Source organism: Erpetoichthys calabaricus, chromosome 4 (assembly GCF_900747795.2).
Source record: "Erpetoichthys calabaricus chromosome 4, fErpCal1.3, whole genome shotgun sequence".
Classification (NCBI taxonomy): domain Eukaryota; kingdom Metazoa; phylum Chordata; class Cladistia; order Polypteriformes; family Polypteridae; genus Erpetoichthys; species Erpetoichthys calabaricus.
In genome coordinates this window covers 8,001,213-8,029,122 of record NC_041397.2, presented here as the reverse complement: position 1 = coordinate 8,029,122, position 27,910 = coordinate 8,001,213, and positions in this window count along the sequence as shown.

Genomic DNA, 27,910 nt, shown 5'->3' with positions numbered 1-27,910 from the left:
CCCTCAGTTTACCAGTTGATGTACGTCCTTGTCCTCACCTTTTCTTATGCACTGTGGGTAAAGACTAAAAGATGGAAGTCTTGAGTTATAAGCGTTTAAAATTTTTTATTTTTTTTCAGGGTGGCTGGACTGTCAGACCTTGATTGGGTCAGGAGCTCAGTGATTTCTTAGAGCCTTGGCGTAGAGTTACTGCTCCTCCAGATGGAGAGCAAGTTGTAAAAATAACAGCCACACACCCCCTAGCTCTGCTCCGGGCACGTCTCACTGGACATACCGACAGGGGGTATCTCTCTCAGCTGGCTTGGGAATGTCTCAGAATTCTCCAGAAAGAGCTGGAATCAATAGCTGGAGACAAGGAAGTCTGGGCTGACCTGCTTGGCCTGCTGCTACTATGGCCTTCACTATGAAGAGTGGGTAATAAATGTGCTGATCACACTGGTCAACAAGCATTTTGCTACTGGGATTCTTTCATCTGTGGGTTTCCTCCGGGTGCTCTAGTTTCCTCCCACAGTCCAAAGACATGCAGGTTAGGTGCATTGGCGATTCTAAATTGTCCCTGGTGTGTGCCCTGTGGTGGGCTGGCACCTTGTCTGGGGATTTTTTCCTGCCTTGCACCATGTGTTGGCTGGGATTGGCTCCAGCAGACCCCCGTGACCCTGTAGTTAGGATATAGTGGGTTGGGTAACGACTGACTGACTGACTGACTTTTTATCTTTATTAGTTTGTATACGCCATCTGTTGGAATGAGAACTGCAGTGCTTTTGATTAGTGCACTCAACAAATGTCTTGGAATGGATGTGTCGAGAATGAAATCCTGGATGTCAAGAGCAATCTCGTCGGTATGTTGAATTCATTTTAACCAGATGGCACTTTACTTACCTCAGTAGTGACATTCATGTCTCTGGTGACTCTTCTTATGAAGTCACTAGGCAGATTGGGACAGCATGGGTGGGTCATGAGGTCGCTGGAAAGGGGGTGTGTGGTGCTCCTGATGTCTTAATGAAAGCACTAAGTTGACTGTGTTTGTGCCCTGTGGTGGGCTTGCGCCCTGCCCGGGGTTTGTTTCCTGCCTTGCGCCCTGTGTTGGCGGTATCCTTCAATAAGGGAGCGCACAAAAAGGCGCGCTTCAAAAGGGCGACCTCAATTGAGGGCAGCGAATAAAGGCGCGCGTAAATAAAGGCGAGCTTCAAAAGGGCAACCTCAACTGAGCGAATGTTTTAATATTCTTGCTTTCGTCTTTTTATACGTTCAATCATTGCCTTTATCTAATAAATTTTCTGTAATAATTTTGTTGCGTTTGCCTTTATTCGCTGCGCCCAATTGAGGTCGTCCTTTTGAAGCTCGCCTTTTTGTGCGCGCCCTTATTGAATAGAACCGTGTTGGCTGGGATTGGCTCCAGCAGACCTCCGTGACCCTGTAGTTAGGATATAGTGGGTTGGGTAACGACTGACTGACTGACTTTTTATCTTTATTAGTTTTTATACGCCATCTGTTGGAATGAGAACTGCAGTGCTTTTGATTAGTGCACTCAACAAATGTCTTGGAATGGATGTGTCGAGAATTAAATCCTTGAGTGAACGCGTGAAGAGCTAAAAGCACTAAGGTGTTTGTGTGTGCCCTGCGGTGGGCTGGCACCCTGCCCAGGGTTTGTTTCCTGCCTTGTGCCCTGTGTTGGCTGGGATTGGATCCAGCAGACTGCCCGTGACCCTGTAGTTAGGATATAGCGGGTTGGATAATGGATGGATTGTTTCATCTGTACTTTAACAGATTTGACTTGCTGACTCCAAATTTCGTCCAGCAGCACGTCCCGTTTTTTAGTTATGATGTTCCAGGTCCATGCATTTCAGCATTTAAGAAATAAGTTTGGTCTTGAGAAAAGTGAAGCCAGGGCAGCACGGTGGTGCAGTGGGTAGCGCTGCTGCCGCGCAGTTGGGAGACCTGGGGACCTGGATTCGCTTGCCGGGTCCTCCCTGCGTGGAGTCTGCATGTTCTCCCCGTGTCTGCATGGGTTTCCTCCGGGCGCTCCGGTTTCCTCCCACAGTCCTAAGACATGCAGGTTAGGTGGATTGGCGTTTCTAAATTGGCCCTAGTGTGGGTGTGTTTGTGTGTGTCCTGCGGTGGGTTGGCACCCTGCCTGGGATTGGTTCCTGCCTTGTGCCCTGTGTTGGCTGGGATTGGCTCCAGCAGATCCCCGTGACCCTGTGTTCGGATTCAGCGGGTTGGAAAATGGATGGATGGATGAAAGTGAAGCCAAAATGAAGGAAGGTGTTTCGGTTGGCCCTGAAATCTGTGAACTGATGCTTGACGAGGACTTCAAAGGGAAACTGAAGCCCAACTGAATCAGCACCCTCATTCGTGCGGGTTGTCCAGAATTTTCTTGGCAGTCACAGAGCAGAGAAATTATACTGAACTTGTGGAGAACCTGCTGGAAGCGTATCAGCTTATGGGAGCCAGAAGGTCACTGAAGATGTCATTTTTTACATTCTCATCTCGACTTTATTCCATCAAATCTGGGCGATGTCAGTGATAAGCATGTGGAAAAGATTTCATCAAGATATAAAGGTGATGGAAAACCGAAAATCGGGGAAAATTCACTCCGAGCATGATGGGTGACTACTGTTGGTTCTTGCAAAGAGAGACGGATGTGCAGTACAAGCGTAAAAGTGAGTGCCTCCAACATTTCTGGGCACGCTGACCTCACTTTTATATTGAGGTAAACTGACATAAACAGGGGCAGCATGGTGGTGCAGTGGTAATGCTGCTGCCTCGCAGTTAGGAGACTTGGGTTCACTTCCTGGGTCATTCCTGTGTAGAGTTTGCATGTTCTCCCCATGTCTGCATGGGTTTCCTCCCACAGTCCAAAGACATGCAGGTTAGGTGCATTGTTGGTCTGTAATTGTCCCGTGTGTGTGAGCTGACGCCCTGCCTGGGGTTTGTATCCTGCCTTGCGTCCTGTGTTGGCTGGGATTGGCTCCAGCAGACCCCCATGACCCTGTAGTAAGGATATAGTGGGTTGGGTAATGACTGACTGACTGACTTTTTATCTTTATTAGTTTTTATACGCCATCTGTTGGAATGAGAACTGCAGTGCTTTTGATTAGTGCACTCAACAAATGTCTTGGAATGGATGTGTCGAGAATGAAATCCTGGAATGAACACATCAAGAGCTAAAAGCACTAAGGTGTGTGTGTGCCCTGCGGTGGGCCGGCGCCCTGCCCAGGGTTTGTTTCCTGCTTTGTGCCCTGTGTTGGCTGGGATTGGCTCCAGCAGACCCCCATGACCCTGTGTTAGGATATAGCGGGTTGGATAATGGATGAAGAAAATGAATCCTTCAGAGAAAAGATCAGTTTCCCTGATGATGTTTTGGGACTGCTTTGTGGCCTCTTGCACTGGGTGCCATGAAGATGTGCATGGGTAGCATGAAATCCGGAAGTTACCAAGACATTTTGGGATGTAATGTAGGACTCAGGGTTATAAAGCTTGGTCTCCATTAAAGGTTGGGTCTTTCAGCATGACACTTCAAAAGGCGCTCATTAACCCCTTGTTGCCCAACTTTATTTACAATCGTATAAAACCAGAAACAGTGCCCAGCATGATAACATGCAGTGAATACCCTGGACTTTTAGTTCTCATCCTCTTTCTCTGTACGTTTACCATTCATTTGCTCAGAGGTTGACTCGTTTGCTGTTCCCTGAGCAGCTCTTCTTTCCTTCACCCTTGCGGCCCGCTTCTTCTTTTCTTTGTTCGGCATCTTTTCGCGTTAAAACTGATTAAGTCCGTGTTTGTGTTGCAATTGCTCAGTTCATTTTCTTTAATTCTTCATTTACGCCTGCACTTAATTTTTCAATCTGCCTCAAGAATGATTTACGATATGAAGAGGTAGGGGAAGTGACGGCGAAGGTGGTAGGGGATGAGAATGGCGCCCGTACACAGGCGCCGCCCTGCTGGCCGCTGCCGAGAGTTGATTCTACAATAAAATGAAATAAAAATAAAAAGAGGAATAACCTTGGAGGTCAATCATCACCCCGTAAGTGGATAGTAGATGTCACGTAGTGTATGTGTTTCAAATTTCAGGTCAATTGGTCAAACGGTTTGAGAGCTACAGGTGATTTAAAATCCTGGACAGACAGACAGCCATGGTAGCGTATTACATACAGTATAAAGGCTGAGCATGGGACAGGCGCTATATAAATAAAATGTATTACTATTATTATTATTTATTTTTGATCTTATCCTTATTAATAATGATAATAATAGTATAACATTCTCAAGCCTGCTTAGTCCATTATAGGGTCCTCTAGCCTACAGCTGTGGTCACACAGCATGACCATTCTAGTTAAAGCATTTCCAGCTGATCTGCTGTGCGTGTTTATATTTTTTTTTGATGTTTATTCTTAATTCTTTTTCTTTTTTTTTTTTTTGCAGAATGTCTACTAACTCGGTTTCGCAATAATATTAGTCACTCTCGATCGGTAATCCACGGTCCAGTGGAGCGTTTATTAAATGGAGTCATCATTCAGTTATGAGGCAACATGATCCTTGTGATTAGCTACATGGCAATTAATAGAAATGTTTATGATGGTGTCATGCCACCATCAAGCTGATGAAAAGAATGACCGACCAATCACACACATGCATGATTAAGAAACGGGACCTCTGCAGACCCTCGCTCAGCACTGGGGCCCATCAGCAACACTTACACTTTTGTTAAAATGGAGAGCATGCCTGCGTGGAAATAGTGTGCTTGTTCAGTGGGAATCCGGCAAAAGGACACGGATCGGGTAGTGAGGGTGACGAGGCGAGGTGTTCAGAGCGTGAAAGTGGTCCCTGTGAGACGTGGGCATCCCCTCGCGTGTTTGACAATGCAGTTAAATCATGGCGTATCGATTAGCGGCGGTTATCTCAGGTCTGATGTAGCTGCTGTTTTCGCTAAGTTGGTGAAAAGCACACAGCGTAACGGGCGAGGAAAACGAAGAGCGGTGGGAGGGATGATCACAGGACAGTGAGGGGATAGAAGTTTAGAGGGGCGTTATTGTGGTCAGGTGTGCAGAGTACAGAGTGGGATTCTCACTTAGCATGTAATCAAAGGTGGGATGATCACAGTGTAACGGTGCTGCTAGAAGTGAAAACTGCAACTCCCAGCAGTCCCTGCAGTAGCTCTGATTGGTCTTCTGCTGAGGAGGTCAGCGGGGCTTTTAAAAAGGGGGCCGGTGACCTAAATTTATTTTTGTAATGGGTGTTCCAAGTTCCTGTTTGTCTGCCTTCTGTTGGGTTACCTGTACTTCTTCATTTTGTCCCAGATCGTTTCGTGGTTGGGGTACTGGATTGTCTGCCGTCTGTCTGTACACATGATTTGTCTCGGTAGAGTTCTCTATTGCTCTACTTTCCCCTTTTCTATTATTAATGTGTAGCCTTTGTCAGAATGCCTCAAATCTCCCAGACTTAGCACTGTACCATATAACTTCTCACCACCTTCCCTTCTACATTTTTAACCTCAGGTAACTAGGTATGGTGGCGCAGTGCTAGCGCTGCCACCTCGCAGTTAGGAGACCCAGGTTCACATCCCGGGTCCTCCCTGAGTGGAGTTTGCATGTTCTCCCCATGTCTGTGTGGGTTTCCTCCCAAAGACATGCAGGTGAGGTGCATTGTCGATCCGTAATTGTCCCTAGTGTGTGTGCCCTGCAGTGGGCTGGCACCCTGTCTGGGGATTTGTTCCTGCCTTGTGCCCTGTGCTAGCTGGGATTGGCTCCAGCAGACCCCTGTGACCCTGTAGTTAGGATATAGCGGGTTGAGTAATGACTGACTTTTTATCTTTATTAGTCTGTATGCACCATCTGTTGGAATGAGAACTGCAGTGCTTTTGATTAGTGAACTCAACAATTGTCTTGGAATGGATGTGTCGAGAATGAAATCCTGGAGTGAACACGTCAAGAGCAATCTCGTCGGTATGTTGAATTAATTTTAACCAGATGGCACTTTACTTACCTCAGCATTGACATTCATGTTTCTGCTGACTCTTCTTATGAAGTCAGTAGGCGGATTGGGAGAACATGGGTGGGTTATCAGGTCGCTGGAATGGGGTTTGTTTCCTGCCTTGCTTCCTGTGTTGGCTGGGATTGGCTCCAGCAGACCCCTGTGACCCTGAAGATAGGATATAGCGGTTTGGGTAATGGATGGATGAATGGATGGATGTTGGACATTCCAGGGACGCACCCAGCCTTGGCCCTCACAAACAGAGACAAAAACAAAGCAACTGGTTATCAAACAACAATTAATGAATGTGATGAAAACAAATGAAATAAATGAAAACCACGATATCACCCCTGTTCCCCTTACGCTGATATTACATTAAATACACAAAGCACAAGCAAAACACACACAGCAAAGTCCATGAAAAACGGCAACGAATGAAATGGAATGATGATATCATTTAAAGGGGATAATTACACAGAAACGGGTAACGATATTGCAAAGAAGGCATGATCACAGGGAAGTGTGGAAATTTATCACTAAAGAATGGATGATCAAGTATGGGAACGTGTGCAAATAAATAATAAAGGAGGGATGATCAAAGGGAGATGTGTACATATATCATTAAAAGGGGATAATTACACAGAAACGACTAACGATTTTGCAAAGAAGGGATGATCACAGGGAAGTGTGGAAATATGTAATAAAAGAAGGGATGGTCAATCATGAGAAATGCATAAATATATAGTGAAGAAAGGATGATCAAAGGGAAATAATAAAAGAAGGGCTAGTCATAGAGAAGCACCATGATCTTGGTAAAGGCGCTATATATAAATACTGTATATATATTTTTTTTTTAGAGGATGCATTTTTATTGTCGCATATCAAATGAAAACACCAAAGACTGAACATTTTTTAAGGGAAGAAATCACAGGGTCAGAGTTCCAGAAGCTTCTGACTCCAGAGTTTAATCAGGTCCTGCAAACAGGTTTGAATGGCATGGATTTACTTAGACCTCTTCCTCATCTTTCTCCTTTTACGCTTCATTCTTGGCCCTCATCCCGCAATGCAGGAAGCTCCTCAAGAACGAAAACTGGAAGAGGATAAATTTTATTTATTATTATTGTTATTATTATTATTATTATTATTATTATTAAATGTGGAAATATATATAAAGAAGGAACAAGCATAGGGAAAGAATAACAAATTTTAAAAACAGACGGGATTGTCACTGGAATATGTGGTAATGTATAATAAAGGAGGGATGGTCAAAGGGGAATATGGAAAGGCGGTATATAATAAAGAAGTGATAATTCTAGGGTTATTTTATAAATATATAATAAATAGGGGACTATCAAAGGAAAATATATAATAAAGAAGAGGTGAGCAAAGGGAAAAAGGGAAATAAATAGTAACGAAGGGTGATAACTGAGAAATGTGGAAATATATACCAACAGGAGGGATGATCACAGGGAAATTTGTAAACATGTAATAAAGAAGAGATGATCAGAAGGAAATGTGCAAGTGTATATAATAAAGGGAAATGTGTAAATATATAATAAATGAGGGACAATTACAGGGAAATATATAAAAAAATAAATAATAAAGTAGGAATGATGAAAGAAAAATGTGTAAATATATAACAGAAGGGATGATGAAAGGAATATGCAGAACTACATGTAACAATAGAAATGATAGTCAAAGGGAAATGTGGAAATAAAAGAAGGGATGATTGTAGAGAAATACAGAAAGATATATCTGTCCTGATGAAATTGTATGAATGGAAAAATTGGAAAAAAAGGGAAAACCTATAGGAAAGAAAGAAAACATCAGAGGGGCAATTTGATAATATATGGTAAAGGAAGAAATGCTCATGTTGAAATGCAGAAACAGATAATAAAGAAACAGATGCTCACTTTGAAAATGTGGAGATATACAGTACTGTGCAAAAGTTTTAGGCAGGTGTGAAAAACTGCTGTAAACAAAGAATGCTTTCCAAAATGGAAGTGTTAATCATTTATTTTAATCAATCATCAAAATGCAGTGAATGAACAAAAGAGAAATCGAAATCAAATCAATATTTGGTGTGACCACCCTTTGCCTTCACAACAGCATCAATTCTTCTAGGTACACTTGCACACAGTTTTTGAAGGAACTCGGCTGGTAGGTTGTTCCAAACATCTTGGAGAACTAACCCCAGATCTTCTGTGGATGTCGGCTTCCTCACATCCTTCTGTCTCTTCATGTAATCCCAGACACACTCGATGATGTTGAGATCAGGGCTCTGTGGGGGCCATACCATCACTTCCAGGACTTCTTGTTCTTCTTTACGCTGAAGATAGTTCTTAATGACTTTGGCTGTATGTTTGGGGTCATTGTCCTGCTGCAGAATAAATTTGGGGCCAATCATACGCCTCCCTGATGGTATTGCATGATGGATAAGTATCTGCCTGTATTTTTCAGCATTGAGAACACCATTAATCCTGACCAAATCTCCAACTCCATTTGCAGAAATGCAGCCCCAAACGTTCAAGGAACCTCCACCATGCTTCACTGTTGCCTGCAGACACTCATTATTGTACTGCTCTCCAGCCCTTCGATGAACAAACTGCCTTCTGCTACAGCCAAATATTTCAAATTTTGACTCATCAGTCCAGAGCACCTGCTGCCATTTTTCTGCACCCCAGTTCCTATGTTTTCATGCATACTTGAGTCACTTGGCCTTGTTTCCACGTCAGAGGTATGGCTTTTTGGCTGCAACTCTTCCATGAAGACCACTTCTGGCCAGACTTCTCCAGACAGTAGATGGGTGTACCTGGGTCCCACTGGTCTCTTCCAGTTCTGAGCTGATGGCACTGCTGGATATCTTCCGATTTCGAAGGGTAATAAGCTTGATGTGCCTTTCATCTGCTGCACTAAGTTTCCTTGGCCGACCACTGCGTCTATGATCCTCAGCGTTGCCCGTTTCTTTGTGCTTCTTCAAAAGAGCTTGAACAGCACATCTTGAAACCCCAGTCTGCTTTGAAATCTTTGTCTGGGAGAGACCTTGCTGATGCAGTAGAACTACCTTGTGTCTTGTTGCTGTGCTCAATCTCGCCATGACATGAAACTGTCCTCCACAACCTCACCTTGGTAAAGAGTTTGGCTGTTCCTCACCCAGTTTGGAGCTGTTTCTGTTTCAGTTAATGACTGTGTTTCAACCTACGTGTGACATTGATGATCATTAGCACCTGTTTGGTAGAATTGGTTGATCAGACACCTGACTAGAATCCTACAAAATCCCTGACTTTGTGCAAGTGGACCTGTAAGAACTGATGCTGGTTTGAAGGCAAAAGGTAGGAACACCAAATATTGATTTGATTTTTCTTTTGTTCGCTCACTTTGCATTTTGTAAATTGATAACAATAAATAATCATTATTTATATTTCTGAAAGCATTCTTTGTTTACAGCATTTTTTCACACCTGCCTAAAACTTTTGCACAGTACTGTATAAGATAGGAAGATATGATCCCAGGGGAATGTGTAAGTATAATAAAGAAAGGATTCTCACATGAAATTGTGTAATGATATTATAAATGAAGGGATTGTCACAGAAACAAGTGGAATTACAGTATATAATAAAGAAGGGACAATCATGAGCAAATGTGTAAATATTTACACAACAGGGAAAATTAAAAAGAAATATGGGACTACATACCAAACATAGGGATGAACTCAGGGAAATATGAATTATAAAATAAAGGAGGGGGATAATAATGAGAAATAATGTTCACATTCTAAGAGAAACACTAACTACGGGGAAATGTTGAACTCTATATTAAACAAAAGTATGATCACAGGGAAAGGTGGAAATGTAAAGAGAAATGTGATCACCGAGATGAATAAAAGCGGGCCTAGTTTATTTATAGAGATGTGGCAAAGTGTAATATCAGGAGAAATCATTACTGAGGGAGGTGGAAAAACACGATACAGAGGGGAACGACCTCACGAAAATCATGAAATAAGACTTCAGGAAGGGATGATACGAGCCTTTAAGAATCCACCTTATGAACCCAGCCGGTGTCTTCCATTCCTGCCCGGTTTCCAGTCTCTGCCTTTACAGGTTTATTCTCTCCAACTCCCACTGTGAAGAACTTCTCTTGAATGACCATCATCTGACCTTTGCTTGGGCTCACATGGCCGGGGTCAAAGGTCTGTTCCAGCATGGTGTCGGCATATCACATGAAAAGACACAACAAAGCAAAGCCTCCTGGGAGAATTAATGGACAAATCATGTGTTGGCCCCCCGTATATGGCGGCCACCACTGTCTCACAACCCGCTAGTGTGTGTGGAGAGCTGTGAACATGAGCACAGCATCAGAAGCCATTACTGCATTTACCAGTGAAACCTGAGGAGCTCCCTCATAAAGTGACCTTCTAGGAAAATTTGAGCCTTGAAAGGGTCATACAAGTTGGAGGGGCAGAGCAGATAATGTACACTCCACGTGGTCCTCAAAGTGCTCACCTAGCCAATAGTCGCAGCTCTGAGTGAAACGATGTCAGCGTCTGCAGGTCTACCTCCGAGCGAGTGGAGTCGTGTTGCAGATGTAAATATTTACAAAGTCAGTGCTTTTGACCCCGCATGAATTGCCATTTGTTGAGGTTTTCACATGTCCTGCATATCCTGGGGTGGTTAAGTACTGCTGCCTCGCACCTCCAGACTCAGGAGCAGTCGTCTGTGTGGAGACGTCATGTTCTCCTGGTGCCCCCCAGATTCTCATCCCAAAAAAAGATCATTAGATTATGGTAATCAGGCCCCATGCAGGGTGTAGATAGATAGATAGAGTGAAAGGCACTATATAATAGATAGATAGATAGATAGATAGATAGATAGAAAGGCACTATATAATAGATAGATAGATAGATAGATAGATAGATAGATAGATAGATAGATAGATAGATAGATAGATAGATAGATAGATAGATAGATATGAAAGGCACAATATAATAGATAGATAGATAGATAGATAGATAGATAGATAGATAGATAGATAGATAGATAGATAGATAGATAGATAGATAGAAAGGCACTATATAATAGATAGATAGATAGATAGATAGATAGATAGAAAGGCACTATATAATAGATAGATAGATAGATAGATAGATAGATAGATAGATAGATAGATAGATAGATAGATAGATAGATAGATAGACAGATAGATATGAATGGCATGATAGATAGATAGATAGATAGATAGATAGATAGATAGATAGATAGATAGATAGATAGATAGATAGATAGATAGATAGATAGATAGATAGATAGAAAGGCACTATATAATAGATAGATAGATAGATAGATAGATAGATAGATAGATAGATAGATAGATAGATAGATAGATAGATAGATAGATATGAATGGCATGATAGATAGATAGATAGATAGATAGATAGATAGATAGATAGATAGATAGATAGATAGATAGATAGATAGATAGATAGATAGAAAGGCACTATATAATAGATAGATAGATAGATAGATATGAATGGCACGATAGATAGATAGATAGATAGATAGATAGATAGATAGATAGATAGATATGAAAGGCACTATATAATGGATAGTCCCTAGTGTGTGCTAGGTGTGTGTGCTTGGTGTGTGTGCCCTGTGGTGGGCTGGCACCCTCTCCAAGGTTTGTTCCTGCCTTGTGCCCTGTGTTGGCTGGGATTGGCTCCAGCAGACCCCCGTGACCCTGTGTTAGGATATAGCAGGTTGGGTGATGACTGACTGACTGACTGACTCATTTTTCTTCTCGTTTATTCTCTATCCACCACTTTCAAGCGTTTTAGATCTTCCAGACCCCTATGGAGCTCTTTGGGCCACATATACCGTAGCTCATCTGGTGGTCCCAGGTAACCCTGCCAGACAACCCAGCTGGGGCCTCAACAGTAGCCCCCTTTCTGTCAGCAGTTCCAGGGCAGTCCTTCCCTTATCCTTGTATCCCGAGGACAGTCTGAGGGAGTCTCTTGCCTGGGTCTCCTTCTGGGGCAGGTAAAGGATGTTCTTCAGCACCTGCCAATACAGGCCCTGATCCCAATTACCTTCTCAATAAACAGAGCGGCTGTTATCACGAGTTCATATTTTTAGCAATAAGCATTTCTGTGATAGACAGCAGTATGTGAAAATGTTATTATTCAGACATTCTTCTATAATTGTTTGACGAGATTAGGTGTAGGAGGAGGATATAAATAAAATCAGGCGACTGAGAGCGCCACGCTTGCTGCTTTCTGTCTTTTACCGAGACTCCCTTCTTACAAAGCCTCTTGGAATTTTTAATAAACTCCGTAATTGTATCCAAATGAAAGCACCGGATTATAAAAGAGAAACTCCCTTTTGAAACCGTGATTCATCTCATCACAAGTGCCACGGGCGGCGTCTCCTCATTTCTCCCACGTAGCTGGTGTTAAGGCTGGACATTACGTCTTTTAACAATTCCAGTCATTCAATTTCTTTATCCAGTTTTTCCTGTAAAGAGTTTCGGGTACCCAGATATTTTCCGAACATCAATGGGCACAAGGTAGTGCCCTGAAGGAGGTGCCACACATACATTCTCTGTATGTCACATATTTTTCTGGTCAGGGTGGCCTGAATGTGTTCATAATGGTGATGCCATCTTCAGAAGCATGTTTGGGTAAATACTTGAGATGGGACAGCATCTAGGAAAAGCTTGGGTTACTTCTGGGAGAGGTGTTGATGAGGCCAGCAGGGGGCACATACCCTGTGGTATGTGTGTGGAGCCCAATGCCCCCAGTGCTGTGACAGGGGACACTGTGATGTTAAAATGGCGCCATCCTTCGGATGAGACGTTAAACAGACGGCCCTCTCTGTGGTCGTAAAAAGAAATCCTGGGCATCCTTCGTAAGGAGTAGAGCATATCTCAATGCCCACCATGGCCTAGTCAATCTGACTCCCTAATCATCCCCTGTCTCTAATTGGCTGTCTCTCACCCCTTCACCACGTAATGTGTGGTGAGCCTACTGGTGCAATAATGACTGCTGTCACATCATCCAGGTGGGTGCTACACATTAGTGGAGGTTAAATTGGTTCTCCTCTGTCTAAACACTTTAAGTAGCAAGTGAGTAAATATACATGAAATTATTATTATTATGGGGTGGCATGGTGGCGCAGTGGGTAGCTCTGCTGCTACCAGAAGGTTTATAGTCATCCTCTCCCTTGTAGGGCATTTATAGAAAAAAGAGTATTTTTGAACTTTTAACCCAGTGACCTATTTTGGGCCTGTGGAGACCGGAAAGACTTCTTCTTGAGTTTGGGGTCTTGTTGACTGGGGGTGACTCCATGTCTCTGTGGTTGTTCTGGAGAGGTTTTCTATAATTTTGATTTGTTTTGTTGCCTTTTTTACTTCATATCATGTTTTTTTGTTTTTCCTAACTTTTTATCTTGGGTGGCACGGTGGCACAGTGGGTAGCGCTGCTGCCTCCTCGGGTAGGAGACCTGGGTTCGCTTCCTGGGTCTACTCCCTGTGTGGAGTTTGCATGTTCTCCCCGTGTCTGCGTGGGTTTCCTCCCACAGTCCAAAGACATGCAGGTTAGGTGGATTGGCCGTTGATCGCAGGGTCTTAGGGTCTTCTCCCCAGGATGTGTTTGCTAGTTGGCTAAGGAGATTATTCCGACTGGATATCTTCTTTTTGAGTTTAAGAATATGTTCTTTACAAGAGAGTGTCCTGTCCAGGGTGATGCCTAAGGAAGCGGGATGTTTGGTGTTCCTCATTACTGCGTAGTAGTGTCTGCATCTCTCTCTCTACCTCTCTCAGGTTCACCCCTTCTGACCGTATCCATCTTTCTAGCTCTGTCACACTCTCTCTCTCTTTCTCTAGAGCTGTGGTTCCCAAACTCAGTCCTGGGGTACCCCCCCCCCCCCCCCCCCCCCCCCCCCCGATTCACAATCAGTGATAATAACCAATAACAACTGATCCCATTTAATTAGCTGGGCTTTTTTCCTTCTTCTCTTATTCTGCATTCAGAAAAGCACAGCACTATGGTTTTTACATTTATAAGACATTTAGAAATATTTCTCTTTTTTCAAAGCTATAAACGCTCAACTCTTTTGTTGTTTTCCTATAATTTTCCCCTTTTTCTGTGTAGTTTGCTCCCTTCATTAGTGACAATTAACAACAAGCAGAGCAGACACCCAGAATGATGAAAGCTGCAACTACTTTAGTGTCAGACCCATTAATTAGTAAACTATCAAAGAAATAAGCAGAACACAGGCGGCACGGTGGCGCAGTGGGTAGCACTGCTGCCTCACAGTTAGGAGACCCGGGTTTACTTCCTGGGTCCTCTCAGCATGGAGTTTGCATGTTCTCCCCATGTCTGTGTGGGTTTCCTCCCACAGGTTAGGTACATTGGCAATCCTAAATTGTGCTTGGTGTGTGTGTGTGTGTGCCCTGCAATGGAGTTTGTTTCCTGCCTTGCGCCCTGTGTTGGCTGGGATTGGCTCCAGCAGACCCCCATGACTCTGTAGTTAGGATATAGCGGGTTGGATAATGGATGAATGGATAACCAGAACACCTGGAAAATACACTTAACAACGTAAACTAGCTAAATATTCCCCATATAACTGCTTAGTACATTTTAATAAAAATCTACCAAACTCTGTTTTGTAATTTCTACATTAACTCTAAAACACAGAAGCTGGGAAATAATGATACCCTTAAATTAGGCTGGGAGTCCAATGAAAAATGGAAGTGGGTTGGAACAAAGACCTAGAGACACGAGGGGTCCCCAGGACCGAGATTGGGGGAGCCACTGTTCTAGCGCTTTCTTTCTCAGGCTCCGCCCCATCTGACCGTATCCACCTCTCTCTCTCTCTCTTTATAGCAGTGGTCCCAAACTCAGTCCTGGGGGACACCCCTTTGGCTTCATGTTTTTGTTTCACCCAGGGGTCAGGGTGCTGCCTAAGGAAGAGGGATGTTTGGTGTTCTTCAATGCTTCGTTGATCCATCCATCTGATCTCTAGAGTTGTAGTGTCTGCATCTCTCTCACCTCTCTCAGGTTCACCCCTTCTGCCCATATCTGTCTGTCTCTCTCCATCGATCTCTTCTCCCTCTCTCCCTCTCTCTATCCCTCTCTCTCTCCATCTCTTCATCTCTCTCTTCTCCTCCCTCTCTCTCTCTCCCTTTCTCTCTCTACTTCTCTCTCCATCTCTCTCTTCCTCTCCCCCCTCTCTCCCTTTCTCCCTCTTTCTCTCCCCGTCTCTCTCTTTCTCCTTCTCTCTCTCTTTCTCCCCCTCCCTCTCTCTCCCTCTCATCCTCTCCCTCTCTCTTTCTCCCCCTCCCTCTCTCTCCCTCTCTCTTTCTCTCTCTCTATCTCTCTTTCTCTCCTTCTCTCTATCTCTCTTCCTCTCCCTCTCTCTTTCTCTCTCTCCTTCTCTCTCTCTCCCTCTCTCTTTCTCTCTCTCTCTCCCCCCCCCCAGGTCTGTGTGCCCCCGCCTGGTATTTTCATGCCACTGCAGTTGACTTTGGTCAAATCAAACGTGATGCGAATGTCGACATGTCGTGTGTGTGTCCCCCGTTCCAGCACTGTGAGTTACTGAGGACTCTTGTTGGACTTTTTAACTTGGCCTCGTCCTTTTTTAAATGTACTCTCACTTGTTGTTTATATTGTTTCGTGTCCCGTGCCTAGCGGAGCGGGCGCTGCATGTGTCTGTCATGGCGTGTATGTAAACACCCGCAGACGGGCGCACCTCCACCAAATGTTTAAAGCAGCCGGATCGGTGAGTTCCTGCACTGAAGCCTCAGTGAGCGCCGAGCACAGTCGTACAGCTGCATTACTATAATAACAATATTTACAAAGGTCGCGCCCTATCGGCGGCAGTAATGGAGTTAACATTCCCCACTGTCAACTCACAGCAGCAGGAATGTGCAGTCGGAAAATTTATAGACAAAGTTATGAAAGCAAACGGTCAGACAGACAGGTACTGAGAAATATTACATTGCCTTCAGCTAACACACTGCACTGGTAATTGTATGTGTGACTGACAAGAGCAATATTAATGTCTGGGCGGGCACGGGGTCCTACCGTACTGAGTGCGCCCTGGCGCTCCACACACACAGGGCAATTCATCTCGACTCAAACATCCTCCAGCACAAAACTAAGATGTCAATATATCTCTCCGAATTCCTGCCGATCACACCAAACTGCCTATGCAGTGCAGAGAAAGAAAAAAATATAGAAATATAAAAAGCGTAAGGGTGGCACGCTTTGTACAGCTGCACACGGGATGGCGCCGTGCTAAGAAAAGGGCCCTGGGCAAAAGGCTTCAATAAATTATTAAAGATGGCAAATTTCAAAATGAGGTGGAAGGGACATGACGGGTGTAGTCCGTGAAAGCGTGAGGAATAATGTCGACGTGTCTGTCAAACACAAAAATCGATCTCAGACCCCTCTGCTGCGCCAGTTTACACACAAGCTGACCGTGTGGCGTAGCGGCTCAGGTGTTGGACTGCGTGCCACGGGGATGGTAGTTCAATTCCCACATCCAAACCACTCTGTAGGCCAGTTACTTATATACCATTAGCACATGATGAGAACATTAGGACAATCTGGACAAGAGAAGGCCATTCAGCCCAACAAAGCTTATTCACTTAATTCTTCTAAAGGAACATCAAGTCGAGTTTTGAAAGTCCCTAAAGTCCTGTTGTCCACCACACTACTTGGTCACTTAGTCCACGTGTCTGTGGTTCTCTGTGTGAAAGAAAACTTCCTAATGTTTGTGTGAAATTTACCTTTCACAAGTTTCCAGCTGTGTCCCCGTGTTCTTGAGGACCTCGTTTTAAAGTCACCATCTGGATCCACTGGACTAATTCACTTCATAATGTTAAACACTTCAGTCAGGTCTTATCCTCATCTCCTGTAAAGGCTCAGCTCTGTTAATCGTTCTTCATAACTCATCCCCTGTAGCCCTGAATCAGCCTAGTTGCTCTTCTCTGGACCCCTCTTGTGCTGCTATGTCCTTTATGTAGCCTGGAGACCAAACTTGCACACAGGACTCCAGATGAGGCCTCACCAGTGTGTTATAAAGCTTGAGCAGGCCATCCAGCCCAACAAACCTCACCAGTCCTATCTACTTAATTCTTCTAAAGTAACATCAAGTCAAGTTTTGAAGGTCCCCTAAAGTCCTTATGTCTACCACACTACTTGGTCACTTATTCCTCGTGTTTGTGGTTCTCTGTATGAAGGAAAACTTCCTAACGTTTCTGTGAAATTTCCCCTTCACAAGTTTCCAACTGTGTCCCCGTGTTCTTGAGGAACTCATTTTAAAATAACAGTCTTGACCCACTGCACTAATTCACTTCATAATGTTAAACACTTCAGTCAGGTCTCCTCTTAATCCCCTTTTGTTTAAGCTGTAAAGGCTCAGATCTTTTCATCTTTCCTGTAGTTCTGGACTCTAGAGCCGAGTTGCTCTCCTCTGGACTTTCTCTAGTGCTGCTATCTCCTTTTTGTAGCCTGGAGACCCAAACTGCACATAGGACTCCAGATGAGGCCTCACCAGTGTGTTATAAAGCTTGAGCAGAACCTCCTGTGACTTGTACTCCACACATCAAGGCGCTATATAACGTGACATTCTGTTAGCCTTCTTAATGGCTTCTGAACACTGTCTGCCAGTTGATAGCTTAGAGTCCACTATGACTTCTAAATCCTTCTCATTAGGTGGACTTTCAAGTTTTAGACCAACCATTGTGTATTCAAACCTCACATTTTTATTTTCTACATGTAATTCATTACATTTACTGACATTAAGTTTCATAGTCCCCAAATCTGCCCAATCTTGTCTACTGTCCAAGTCCCTCTGTGATGATTTAGCAGATTCAATTATCTGCCAATCCACCTGTCTTGGTGTCATCTGCAAACTTGACCATCTTGTTCCAGATGAGGCCTCACCAGTGTGTTATAAAGCTTGAGCAGAACCTCCTGTGACTTGTACTCACCACACATTAAGGCGCTATATAGCCTGACAATCTGTTAGCCTTCTTAATGGCTTCTCAACACTGTCTTGGAGTTCATAGTATCGACTCCACTACAACTCCTAAATCCAGTCACAGTCTCGATCCACTGCACTAATCCCCTTCATCATTTTAAAGACTTCAGTCAGGTCTGCTCTTCATCTCCTGTAAAGGCTCAGCTCTTTTAATCTTTCCTCAAACTCATCCCCTGTATCCCTGTAATCAGCCTAGTTGCTCTTATCTGGACCCCCTCTAGTGCTGCTATGTCCTTTTTGTAGCATGAAGACCCAAACCGCACACAGGACTCCAGATGAGGCCTCACCAGTGTGTGTTATAAAGCTTGAGCAGAACCTTCCTGTGACTTGTACTCCACACCTCAAGGCGCTATATAACCTGACATTCTGATAGCCTTCTTAATGGCTTCTGAACACTGTCTGGCTAATAGCTAAGGTTAATCTTCTTTTACTTAAACTGTAAAGGCTCAGCTCTGTTAATCTTTCCTCATCACTCATCCCCTGTATCCCCTGAATCAGCCTAGTTGCTCTTCTCTGGACCCCCTCTAGTGCTGCTATGTCCTTTTTGTAGCATGGAGACCCAAACTACACCCAGGACTCCAGATGAGGCCTCACCAGTGTGTTATAAAGCTTGAGCAGAACCTCCTGTGACATTAGACTCAACACATCAAGGCGCTATATAACCTGACATTCTGTTAGCCTTCTTAAAGGCTTCTGAACACCATCTTGTTAGTTGATAGTATCGAGACCACTATGCCTCCTAAATCCTTCTCATAAGGTGGACTCTCGATTTTCAGGCCTCCCTTTTTGTATTCAAACCTCACATTTTTAATTCCTACTTGTAACAATTTACATTTACTGACATTAAATTTCATCTGCCCAAAGGCTATCTGCTGTCCAAGTCCCTCTGTGATGATTCAATAGACATGAGATTATCTGTCAACTCACCTAGCTTGGTATTATCACCAGTGTGTTATAAAGCTTGAGCAGAACCTCCTGTAACTTGTACTCACACACATCAAGGCGCTATATAACCTGACATTCCTGTAGCCTTCTTAATGGTTTCTCAACACTGTCTGGCAGTTGATAGTGTTGAGTCCACTACTTCTTAAATGACATGGTGACAGCTTATGTAGTCAATTATATTGTAGCTATGTGCCCGTAAATCTCCCTGAAACACTATTTAATACATAAAGGCGCTATATTAACTGCCAGTTAATGCACCGCCTCTAACACATTCTTAAATTATGTACAAGTCACCTTACCTGCCTATAAGTGCATTAAGCTCAGCACTTGTAAAGTGTCACAGGGTGGAGTTCTATATAGAAAGGAGCTATACGGGCCATCACAGGGCATCTGTTGTGTCATCGCCTCTGATTCACCATGTGAGTGTCAGTCACCTGACCTGCCCATAAAGACATTAAGCTCAGCTTAGGTAAGGTGCCAGGGATTGAAACTTAATACTGAAAGGTGCCATGTTAAGTCACAAGGCTACCTGTTATCACACAGCCTCTAAATTCAATCTTGCACAAGTCACCTAACCCGCCTGTAAACACTAAAAGCTCAGCTTATGTAAAGTGCCAGGGGACGGAGCTGAATTCTGAAGGGCGCTATATAAAGACACATGGCTGCCTGCTAATGCACAGCCTATAACGCTCCCTTTAATCTTACACAAGCTGCCTAACCTGCCTAGAAGCACATTAAGCTCAGCACTTGTAAAATGTTACGGGATGCAGCTTAATGTAGTGTAGTAGGATAAGTGTGACTCTGACACATCAAAAAGAGTTGGGGAAATGGCCCTAAATAATGTCCGTTGGACATCTTGATGAAAGCTGATTGCAAAATAGTATTTGACAACATACAGTACTGAGATGGAGATATTTATGCAGAAAATGGCAACAAGATGTGATATGGCAGGAGATGACATCAAAACTGTAGGATGGAAGTGATGTCATCATGGCGGAACTGGAAGTGATGTCATCATGACAGGACCAGAAAAAGTGACATCATCATTAGGAGCCAGAAGTGACGTCATTATTAGAAGTCGGAAGTGACATCATTATTAGAAGTCGGAAGTGATATCATTATTAGAAGTCAGAAGTGACATCATTATTAGGAGTCGGAAGTGACGTCATCATTGGGAGTTGAAAGTGACATCATTATTAGAAGTCGGAAGTGACGTCATTATTAGAAGTCGGAAGTGATATCATTATTAGAAGTCGGAAGTGACGTCATCATTGGGAGTCGAAAGTGACATCATTATTAGGAGTCGGAAGTGACGTCATTATTAGGAGTCGGAAGTGACGTCATTATTAGAAGTCGGAAGTGATATCATTATTAGGAGTCGGAAGTGACGTCATCATTGGGAGTCGAAAGTGACATCATTATTAGGAGTCGGAAGTGATGTCATCATGGTGGGACCTGAAGGGGAAATGATGTGGAGTGGCGATTTTGAGAACCCAGAAATGGTGGAGGTGAGTACGTAGAATTGTTATTTGTCTTCTTTGGGTCTGGTAAAAGAGAGAGTGAAAGAGAGGTGTTAGTACTCGAAATCCACCCTTCATCTCGTGGTAGATCACTCACCGTAGTCCTAAACGCACGTGTGTGACAGAAGAAAAGCCACCATGGAGACCACAAGGGCGTCTGTTCTGTCATAGCCTCTGATTCACTCTGAGAGTGTTGGTCACCTAACCCGCATCTAATCCCTTTAAACTCATCTTATGTAAAGTGCCAGGGGACAGAGCTTAATACAGAAAGGCGCTATATGAAACCACAAGGCTTCTTGCTCAATCACAACCTCTGAGTCACCCTGTGATCCTACATAAGTCATCAAAAATACCTGCAGTGGCAAATTTTGTGTTTGGGTAATTACTGGTTAATATGTATCCCTAAAAAAACGGTGGGGTGTGGGGCGGGGGGATCAAGCTAAAGTTAGAAAATGGAATTTATCGGAAAATGGAACCCTTCTCAATGCACTTGTGCCACCTGCCTGGAAGTGCCAGCAGAATAAAAGGTTTTGTCTCGTCCTCACCACCACTCGCGCCCCTCTTTCTTCACATTATCATTTGTCTTGAATCGACGACCACCCAGATGTTTGTTTGTTTTTTTTTTTTTTTAGCCGTCCAAAAAGGTAGAAATCCCACGGTGCCAAATCTGGTGAATAAGGAGGACGTGGCAATACCTCAAACTTCTGTTTCTCCAGACAGGCCTTGGTGTTCTTGTCTTGCAAGCCAAAGGACCCCTGGAGACAGCAGTCCCCCACCACTTGGATCGAATAGCAGCCTTCACGTTGGTCTCCAGGGAGTCACAGGAACTTTCACTAGTGACTGGAGTACCCCTTGGCATGTAGTGTGGTGGCAAGGACGAGACAAAACCTTTTATTGTGCTGGCACTGCCAGGCAGGTGGCACAAGTGCATTGAGAACAAGGGTGGTGACTCCATGGAGAAGTGACATTAGCAGTTTTGTTCAAGTTTTTTGTTCCATTTTCTAATAAATCCCATTTTCTAACTTTAGCTTGACTCCCCCTAGTAGATAACACCTTTGGTGTTATGACTAAGACATTCAGTCACAAGTAAAGAAACAAAACTTAAAATAAATTAAACACCAGCTGTTCATTTTGTATTACACTTCAAAAACACAGGTAGTGTCATAACACAAGTAGAAAATACTAGTGATTAAATTGCACATGGCAGACTTTCATTTAAGGGGGTTTGCAGACATTTTGGTAACACAACACTTTTTCTACATGGCACCCCCCATTTCAGGGCACCATCATGTTTGGGACAATTGGTGTCTCAGGTGTTTGTGATTCTTCAGGTGAGTTTCATGGCATCATAAGATACCTCGGCTGGCTTCTACCCATTGTTCAACATGAGGAGCAGAGCTGTGCCAACGAAAGACAAACAAGAATAAAATCATCAGAGCAAAAATGAGGGTGGTGCCACCTGCAAACTTTAAGAGTTTAACAGACTGATGGCTGGAGGTGCAGCTACTGGTACACATGGAGAAGAGCAGTGGAGACAGCAGGTAGCCTTGAAAGGAGCCAGTGCTAATAGTCAAGGGGTCAGCGATATGTCTCCTCGGCTACAACTGTTGCCATCTGTTACACAAGAAGTCTGTGGTCCACTGACAGATGAGGGCAGATAAATTGGGCTGGGAGAGCTTGTTCTGCAACGAGGTTGGAATTATAGTATGTAATACAGAGCTAAAGTCGAGAAACAAAACCCTGGCATTACTTCTAGGAGAATCCAAATACCGGAGAATGAAGTGGATCACCTTGTTGGTTGTCATCTAAGGACCTGCTGGCACTATAGGTGAACTGCAGAGGGTCTGGAAGTGAGTTGGTGACCTTACTGATTTAGTTAGAAGGTCTGGTGTGCTCATGTAAGCTGGGTTTAGTGCCCCCTAGTGCCCTGACATAACATTACCTGTTTTCTACCAGGCTGCCAGTCAGTTATTATATAGTGCTTTCACATCTATCTATCTATCTATCTATCTATCTATCTATCTATCTATCTATCTATCTATCTATCTATCTATCTATCTATCTATCTATCTATCTATCTATCTATCTATCTATTAGATAGCGCCTTTCAGGAATATATATTTATTATATGGTGCCTTTCAGGTCTATCTATCTATTATATAGTGCCTTTCAGATCTATCTATCTATCTATCTATCTATCTATCTATCTATCTATCTATCTATCTATCTATCTATCTATCTATCTATCTATCTATTAGATAGCGCCTTTCAGGAATATATATTTATTATATGGTGCCTTTCAGGTCTATCTATCTATTATATAGTGCCTTTCAGATCTATCTATCTATCTATCTATCTATCTATCTATCTATCTATCTATCTATCTATCTATCTATCTATCTATCTATCTATCTATCTATCTATCTATCTATCATTGGACCCCTCAGCAGGACGAGCACTGAAATGAATAGCATGATAAACACACATAGCACATTTATTTTAATGTATTGCCTTAAAGTTAACAATCCAAGAGCAGCCATTTTGTTTTGAACCTTTCTAAGGGTTCTTGTCATTACTGTCCCCATGTCATTTTCCATTTTACTGTTTTATACAGAAATGTCATATCCACCTCAGGCCAAATGCAGTTTCAAACAGAGCTTCAGGTCTAAATTGAGAACATGAAATAACACAATGTGCTCTTGGATTAGTCCACAGCTATTAGTAGCCTTGGCAATTTGTGAGCTCCCGGTGGGGATCGTGCCGAGGCCGCAATCAGTTTCGTTATGGGCATCTTGTTTAGAATTGAATATTATCAGGATGTTTAATAATTGACACTGTAATTCAAGTCCTTCATTAAAAGTTGCACAAGGAATCACTCTGCCACTCGAGAGAATATCGACATTTCTAATAGCACTTGTCATATTGGTTACTGTGTATAATAGACTGTCCAAAAGCATTTCAATCGATCTGGCTCACCACTTACTGTACGAAAATCACTAAAATGGATGGGGTTCGTCTTTAAAATGTATATTTATCTGGACAGCAAGGATATAATTATGTTCTGGGCTGCTTCTGTTCTCTTGTGCAGATGGCGAGGCTCGACTCAATGTGGCCTAATGGCACTCGGCAGTTGTGTTTTCAAAATGCCAGTCACACAAAACATTTTCAGCTAAATGGGTGCCATAAATGGATTCCGAGGGTTTTAATTAACAGCTCACCTGATTGGAGTGGCCAAGAAAGGAGAAACTTAAAAATTAAAATACAGTGGTGATTTGAGCCGAGCCCTGGGACTGGCAAGCATCTTATCATCCACATCTTTAATCTGCTGCATTTCTGCTTATTTAGCACTTTTTATTTTTTTGGCAATACATCTGTTATATAGTGACTTTCACATCTGTGTACCTATGTGTTACACATCGATCCTAAGATCTAATGAATAGGGTCTGAAAATCTATTTATGTGACACCTTTAATATCTATTGTACAGTACCTTACACATCTGTCTATCAATTATATAGCACTTGTCATATCTATCTATTATATAGTGCCCTTCACTTCTATCTATCTATCTATTATATAGTGCCTTTCATGTCTATCTATCCATCTATCTATCTATTATATAGTGCCTTTCATGTCTATCTATCTATCTATCTATCTATCTATCTATCTATCTATCTATCTATCTATCTATCTATCTATCTATCTATCTATAATATAGTGCCTTTCATATCTATCTATCTATCTATCTATCTATCTATCTATCTATCTATCTATCTATCTATCTATCTATCTATCTATCTATCTATCTATCTATCTATCTACTGCAGCACATTGTTCCTTTTGTGTTCCTCTCTTTATTGTCGATATCACATGTTGAAGTCTTTCTGTTGTTCAGTGTTTTTTCCTCTGGTAGATCCAGCATTAGCACTGGAATATTTCCGGAATCTCAGTGTTTGATGTCGCCTCTCCATACACACATTAGCTCTGTCCCCAGACCCCTGTCACCCTGTTGCTGTTAATTAAATATTTGCCCTCCTTCTCTCTCCTCCTGTTTGTTTGCTTTAGTGATTTCTTGACATGCCAATCCAAACTCTGCCATGCCAGGCCAACTGTTGGTGTCATTTGAGCCGCCCTTTGGCCCCTGGCCAGATGTCAACATTTAATTTGAGTGATTTGTTTACTAGTCACTTAAAAGTAATTGAATTAATCTGTCGGTTATCTCTTCAGTAATTGAATAAGGTGTAAATTATCAATTGTTAAGTAATTACAAAATTACATTAATAAACTTATGAACTGATTGATTCACAAGTGCTTTATTTTTGATGTAATCATTTATTAATGAACTATTGATTGATAAATTCCTCAGATAATTAGGTAAATATTGTAATGCTTAAATAATCAATTTAATTGATCCGTCATGTTTGGGGTGATTAATGAACTCCTATATTTGTAATCAGGTTGTGATGCAGTGCTCCTGGTGGCAGACTGGGTGACATCTCCACATTGTCCCCTTTGTCTTCACAGGTTTTCCTCCCACCCCTCCAGAAGAGAAACTCTGTAATGACTGAATCATGAAGGAGGTGAGTAATCATTTAATTGGTCTTTTTACTTATTATATTGATTTATTCATCAAATATAGTACTTTGTTAATAAAACAGCTCATTTATATTAAATATTTCATTGATTTTCTCATCAAATCCCAGAAAAACTAACATATATGTATATACGACGGGGCTCTGCCCCCTACACGCTTCACTCACCAACCCCCAGGCGGGCGCTACCCGTTAGCCACTTCACGGCTCTGCCGCTCGCGTGTGGAGTTGTGGATGTACAATTTAAACAGATTGTTATTTTCATGGGAATTATTACATAAGCCTAATAGAGCTAACTATTTGACATTACAGCGAGTAATTAACGATAGCAAAAAATAGTCAAACGTAAAAAATTGATAGAAAATTATGTTTCATGTTGCATTAGAGGTTTTCTTCTGTTTGGCTTTGAAATTAACACACAAATACTTTTTAAACTTACATGTTTACTGTAGGGTGGCACGGTGGTGCAGTGGGTAGCGCTGCTGCCTCGCAGTTAGAGATCTGGGGACCCGGGTCCTCCCTGCGTGGAGTTTGCATGTTCTCCCCGTGTCTGCGTGGGTTTCCTCCGGGCGCTCCGGTTTCCCCCCACAGTCCAAAGACATGCTGGTTAGGTGGATTGGCGATTCTAAATTGGCCCTAGTGTGTGCTTGGTGTGTGGGTGTGTTTGTGTGTGTGTCCTGTGGTGGGTTGGCACCCTGCCCGGGATTGGTTCCTGCCTTGTGCCCTGTGTTGGCTGGGATTGGCTCCAGCAGACCCCTGTGTTCGGATTCAGCGGGTTGTAAAATGGATGGATGGATGTTTACTGTAAGACTTCAGTGAAAACAATATTTTTAATTAACTTTTCGTCAATTGCATTGAATTTTGATTCCATGTTTGGACTTTCATCGTGACAACACAACATATAACTGCCTGTGAATGAATTTTGTTTCTTTCTCTCTAATAAATAAAACGACTTTTTCGAATGTTTGTCCCTGTGATTTGTTAATTGTCATAGCTCTTCTAACGGGAAACTGTAAACGTTTTAATAAGAATGGCCTATCAAGATCTCCTTTGGTGTCTCATGTCATTAGTGAAGATAGACTACATTACCTTTCTTGTCGCCTGTTCAAATTTTACAGGTCAGAATTGTTTGACCAATTTTGAACACAACTAATCTTGTCTTATTGCACAGCACATCACTCTTACATAAATTACGCAATAACATTATAATACATCCTTCTCTCAAAAGTAATTCGGCCGGTGGAAGACCAAACGGTGTTAACGGTTGTAGATATCCATCCATCCATTTTCCAACCCGCCGAATCCGAACACAGGGTCACGGGGGTCTGCTGGAGCCAATCCCAGCCAACACAGGGCACAAGGCAGGGAACCAATCCTGGGCAGGGTGCCAACCCACCGCAGGACACACACAAACACACCCACACACCAAGCACACACTAGGGCCAATTTAGAATCGCCAATCCACCTAACCTGCATGTCTTTGGACTGAGGGAGGAAACCGGAGCCCCCGGAGGAAACCCACGCAGACACAGGGAGAACATGCAAACTCCACGCAGGGAGGACCCGGGAATCGAACCCAGGTCCCCAGATCTCCCAACTGCGAGGCAGCAGCGCTACCCACTGCGCCACCGTGCCGCCCACGGTTGTAGATATTCTTCGTGATATTGTAAGTTGATGTTTTCATCTTCCGCACCATCTCCACCAACTGTTTCATCAGAGTCTATTGATACGCATTTAACCAATTTGCCGTGTAACCGGTCGACAATTTCCACATTAATTCGTTTCAATTCATCGTTTCTCGGTGCCAGGATTGCTCGTGTACTCATTTCTTCTGTTGATAACCCTTCATGATGAAATTCTTCATTAAGATTTCAATATAATAAGTCTTCTTTTATTGGGAACTTAAAGTGAAGAAAACGTAAAAATGTATAAGAGCTGAGAGAGCAGGAACCGAGTCTGACAAAAGCATTCACACCAATGAGAGGTGAGAGGACCGCGGGCGTGGGCCGTGAACCATAAATGGTGGAGAGGAGGGCGGGACTTGAGAAAATCTCTTGGTAAAAGTCTCGTCTCATCTCCAGATTTTCTTATATAATAGAGAGATTTCTGAAACTGCATTTTGAGACTTTTATGTAAGGAAGACGGACATTTCGAGGTCGGGTAGTTCTGCTCAATAGACATGGCAAGTGGAGACGTTCTGCATGTTTAGCACAAGTAAGTTAGAATTTCACTGGACTTTAACAGAATTTAAAAATTTATAGGTCAGTCCTGCAGGGGCTCCCAGAGTTTAATGACTCGCAGGTTAGGGGGACTGATGAAGGTCACTTGGCCCTACGGTCCTAGTGTGTGTGTGTGTGTGTGTGTAAATTCACCTTCTAATGGGGTGGCACCCGGTCCGTGTATTGTTCCTTTCTTGTGCCCGATGACTGCTGGGATTGCCTTCAGCTGCCATGAGACTCTGTTCAGGAAATAGTGGGCTTGGGAAATGTATGGACAGATGGAGAGGTTTATACAGACCTTACTGTCACAAGTAATTCTGACTTGTATGTGATAATCAACATGCCATGGAGTCTGGGGTGTCCAGATGTTCAGCTGTTCTGTCCTGCTTTTATACATAACATCCCATCTAACAAAATGTCCCATTTTAAAATTGGCCAGCTATTTAATCTGCTTGTCCAAAGCTCCCTCCTCCCATATTTTGTCATTTAATCTGCATGAGCGCAGTGCACACAAAACTCCAAAGGAGATAAACCAACCGGCTCATCAATTTCAAGTACATTTTTACAAGGCACTCCATAAAGTAATCTACATCTCTAACACTTGGATTAATGAGCTGTGTC